Source organism: Nicotiana tabacum, chromosome 10 (assembly GCF_000715075.1).
Source record: "Nicotiana tabacum cultivar K326 chromosome 10, ASM71507v2, whole genome shotgun sequence".
Classification (NCBI taxonomy): domain Eukaryota; kingdom Viridiplantae; phylum Streptophyta; class Magnoliopsida; order Solanales; family Solanaceae; genus Nicotiana; species Nicotiana tabacum.
In genome coordinates this window covers 12,888,841-12,894,145 of record NC_134089.1, presented here as the reverse complement: position 1 = coordinate 12,894,145, position 5,305 = coordinate 12,888,841, and positions in this window count along the sequence as shown.

Genomic DNA, 5,305 nt, shown 5'->3' with positions numbered 1-5,305 from the left:
TATGACAACAGGTCATGGGGCTTCTAGGCAGAGGGCCCCAGTCCCTGTATTTTGCCAGGTCGTTGCCTCTGCAAGTATGCAATTCACTTTGGATGAGTCCGTCCGAGAAGGTCGTGCTCAGCCGGTATAGGTGAGAGACTCCTCTCGGGATATGGTCGTGAGGGAGGAGATCTCTTCTTTACCGGTACATCACCTCGTGGATGAGTCTTATAATGGGGACGAATCTTCGTTGAGAAAAAGGAGAAGGGTAGAGCTCGGGAAGGGCATGGCTGTTGATACTGGTAAGAGTGGGACGGGTGCGTTGAGGATGGCACCAATGCCCGTGTTTATGGCCGATGCCATCTTGGCGGGGAGGTCTCCCCAAACGGAAGGGGTTTACCAAGGAGGAGGGTATGTGCGCTTTGCTGAGGGCGGCGCGTCATCTACTGACGAAGGGGGCTTGCGTGCTGAAGGTGACGACTCAGGCTCGGACATCAACCCAGGGGATATTCGCGAGTTTGTGGAGCGTCACACTCATGTAGAGGTCAGAATAGAGGGTTCTTGTCCACACATAGTCATCCTTGGGGACTACGGCTTGTTGTCGAACTGTGATCGGGTGGCGTCTGTTTTTGCCCCTTTGTGTGCTGCCCCTGAGAGCGAGGCACTTAGATCGATGAGTGACGCGGAATCATCTCAGAGCATTTCTGGCATGACTTTGTGGGTAAATATATTTCTTTTCATTTTGTCATTGTATCTATGTTACTATTTTTGCCCATCCTTTCATTTTAACTTTAGTTTTCTTGCTAGACCCTCATCATGAAGATCGAGCGTGAGCGTCGGGAAAGGAAGAGGATGACCATCTATAGGAAGATGTCTTCCAAGTATCAAGAATTTCGCACCTAGCATCGTGCGATGGTCGATATCTACAATCAGGATCACGACTTCCAACTGTTCCGCGAAAGACTCAAGAGGAGGGAGGATCAATTGGCACGTAAGGTCAAAGAGCTGAAGGAATGAGATGAGGACCTTATAAAGGCTGTAGCCTGTGGTAGTGAGCTCGAGGCAGCCCTTAAAGTCAGGAAAGATGAGATTGAGCTAAGTAGGGGTGTAATGGCCGAAAATGCCAACCTCCAAGCAAAGGTGGCCAATTTAACTACCGAACTAGATATGAAGATATCGGAGGTCGATGAGCTTAAGAGTATATTGACCATGAACGCTGATAGATTGGTCCACACCGAGAGGGAGAGGGCGACTACCATCTCTGAGGCAACAGTTTTAGAGGAATCCCTCCGTGTTTGTAGGTTGGAGCGGACTAAGGAGATGAAGGAATCTACGCTTAAGATAGTGGGACTTGAGGGGCGTATTCAGGGGTTGGAGGCAGAACTCTCCACGTTAAATGAGCAAGTTTCTTCTCTGAAAACAGAGGACGCACGACGACGGTCGCAGCCTTCTACATCTCATGTCTTGGCTGATTCTGCCGTGCCTTGATATTTGTACGAGTTGTGGGTTCACGCTGAAGCCCAGTTTGACATGTACAAGGCTCTTCATATTGGTAGGAGGGCGTCTGATGTAGAGCTTCGGGATGTGCGTGCCATGGCCCATGCAGCTCGTGAGGCATGTGGGTACAACCTTCTCACGTCTGATGGGAAAACCATTAATTCTGATGATGAGAACAGACTTGCCTCCGACTCTTGGTACGAATACGTATATGCCACCAAAAATGATGTGTACTATTTGGTTTGCATTTGCTTTTGCTTCACATTTTTTTGTAAGGGAGTCTTTGAGCCCTTTGTAAAGACATGCACTTGTAATATTTTTGTTGTAATGAAAAATTATTTTGTCGATTTGGTGGTAACCTTTGGTGCAATCATGTTATTCCGAACATTCGCCAAAATATTTAAACCCGTCGTGTTTCGAGTGAATTCGAACTAATTTCTTTGATGATGGCCTTAGCCATCGGGATGTTACTTTCGAGTTGGTGCCAAAGTAGTGTCCCGCCGTGGTTCAAATGATGTCGAACTCATTATTTTTGTCGATGTCCTTAGCCATTGGGATGTTACTTTCGAGTTGGTGCCGAAGTAGTATCCCGTCGTGGTTCGAATGATGTTGAACTCATTCTTTTGTCGATGGCCTTATCCATTGGGATGTTACTTTCGAGCTGGTGCTGAAGTAGTATCCCGTCGTGGTTCGAATGATGTCGAACTCATTCTTTTGTTGATGGCCTTAGCCATTGGGATGCTACTTTCGAGCTGGTGCCGAAGTAGTATCCTGTCGTGGTTCAAATGATTTCGAAAGCATTCTTTTGTCGATGGCCTTAGCCATTGGGATGTTACTTTCGAGCTGGTGCCGAAGTAGTATCTCGTCGTGGTTCGAATGATGTCGAACTCATTGTTTTGTCGATGGCCTTAGCTATTGGGATGCTACTTTAGAGCTAGTGCCAAAGTAGTCTCCCGTCGTGAGGGTGGCATTCTATTTTATTTGTTGGAGTGTTGTAGGTGCCAATTTTATTCATGCATTGAAGACGCATGTTGATTTCGTGTACATAGGAGTGATTTTATTCATATGTCGGAGATACATATCAACTTTGCTTATACAATGGTAGTACATGTCGATTTGTACATATAATGGAGATTCTTTATATCTATTCCCTTCATTGCTTGGCCTGGAGATGTAATCAGGAGGCAGGGCAATGAACAATACCTCAAACCTCGAGATGTCCCCCTTATCGCCTCATTAAAAACCTCCCCGAAAAAAACCGATTGGGACAAAACCCGGGCGAGGGAAAAAAAGTACGACTAGGGCGGCATCTCTTTTCAGAAGTGGAAGTATTTTAGGTGGGCGACATTCCAGTTATTTTGTAGCAGTTTTCCTTCCATTGTTTCTAGTTGAAATGCTCATTTGCTTGATGTTGCTGTGATTTTATATGGCCTGTCCCAATTTGTTCCTAATTTCGCTTCATTCGGGTCTTTCGCTGCTTGTGTTTTGGCTTTTAGTACGTAGTCCCCGACTTTGAGTGGTTGTACTTTGGCTTTCTTGTTATAGTACCTTTTTGCTTGTTGTTTTTGGGCCAACATCCTTATGTGCGCCATATCCCTTCGTTCTTCGACCTCATCCAGGTCTTGTAATCTACTTTCGTCGTTAATTGGCCTGCTCTCGTTGGAGTATCTCAGGCTGGGTTCCCCGACCTCAACGGGTATGACTACGTCAATACTGTAGACCAGTGAATATAGCGTCTCACCTGTACTGGTTGTCAGCGCTGTGAGGTAAGCCCATAACACTTCTAGTAGCAATTCCGGCCATAGCCCTTTGGCATCCTTAAGCTTTTTCTTTAATATGTTCAATATTGTTTTATTGGAGGATTCTGCTTGACCGTTGCCGGCAGGATGATATGGCGTGGAGAGTATCCGCTTGATGTGCCATTTCTCGAAGAATTTAGTCTTCTTTTTCCCGATGAACTGGGGTCCGTTGTCGCAACAGATTTCTTTGGGGATGCCGAAGCGGCATATGATGTTTTTCCAGATGAACGCGATGACTTCTTGTTCGTGTATTTGAGCGAACGCACCTGCTTCCCCATTTGGAAAAGTAGTCAGTTAAAACCAAAAGGAAGCGTATCTTACCTCGACCTACTGGGAGGGACCCGACGATGTCCATCCCCCATTTTATAAATGACCATGGAGAAGTGACAGAATGTAGGAGTTCCCCCGCCTGGTGTATCATAGGGGCATATTTTTGGCATTGCTCACATTTCTTGACGTACTCCAAGGCCTTTTTTCGTAGTGGGCCAATAGTATCTTGCACGAATAAGACACCTAATGAGGGCCCGACTGCCTGTATGGGCACCGCAGTGGCCTTCATATACCTCTTCGAGCACACGCCTTGTCTGATTTGGCAAAAAGCATTTGGCTAAAAAATTGCCGAACGTCCTTTTGTAAAGGTCGTGGTTTATGAGGTTGTATTTGGCCGCTTGTATTCGGAGCTTTTTGGCTTCTTTTTTATCTTGTGGGAGTGTTCCCTCCTGTAGATATGATATGATGCGATTACGCCAGTCCCGACTTTTAAATTTATAGAATGTATCTCAACTTGGTCTATTGATGATTGGAGAGGGTGACCACATTCTCCTTGGTGATGTTTTTAGTTGTTGCCGCCATCTTGGCTACACCGTCTGCTTCGATGTTTTGTGCTCGGGGTATTTGGTCAAGTCGGCATTCGTCGAATTCTGGCAGCAGCCTGTGGATTTCGGTCTGGTATTTCTGCAACATCTATTCCTTAATCTGGAAAGTCCCAGTAACTTGATTAACAACAAGTTGAGAGTCGCAACGGAGGATGACTCGCCGAGCACCATATTTGAGGATCAACTTTAGTCCTGCAATTATTGCCTCATACTCGGCCTCATTGTTAGTCATTTCAGGGCATCGTATGGATTGGTGAATTACTTCGCTAGTTGGGACTTCGAGTACGAGTCCTAGTCCCGATCTCGATGCGTTGGACGCGCCGTCAGTGTAGAGGACCTAGAGGTCAGATTGTTCAAGTGAAGCGCAAAACACTTCTTGCTCGACTTCGGGCAATGTCTCTGCACTGAAATTGGCGACAAAATCGGCGAGCACTTGCGACTTTATTGCAGTTCGAGGCTCATATGTTATATCATGCTCGCTCAATTCTATGGCCTATTTGGCCAACCTACCCGATAACTCAGGTTTGTGCAGGATACTCCTAAGAGGAAAGGTTGTCACCACCTTTATGGGGTGGCATTGAAAATATAGTCTAAGCTTTTGTGAAGCTACGACCAATGCTAGAGCCAGTTTTTCAAGGTGGGGGTACCTTGTTTCGGCGTCAATTAAGGTTTTGTTGATATAGTAAATTGGAGATTGTGTACTTTTGTTTTCTCGGACAAGAACTGCACTTACCTCGATTTCGGATACAACTAGGTAGACTAGGAGTCACTCGCCTGGATCTGCCTTGGCAAGTAAGGATGGTGAAGACAAGTATGCTTTTAGTTTCCTTAGGGCGTCGACACATTCTAAATTCCACTAAAGTCCGTTGTCTTTCCTTAATACATTAAAGAACTTATGGCATATGTCCGATGACCGTGAGATGAACCTTGACAAGGCGGCAATCCGTCCCGTCAATTTTTGTACCTACTTTTTGCTGGTCAGTGTTTTAGATATTCCTTCGATGGCCTTAATCTGTTTTGGGTTGACCTTGATGCCTTTTTGTGATACTAGGAAACTGAGGAACTTACTCGAGCTTACTCCGAAGGCACATTTTTTGGGGTTCAGTTTCATACTGTATCGTCTTAATATGTCGAAGGCTTCCTTCAGATGATCGA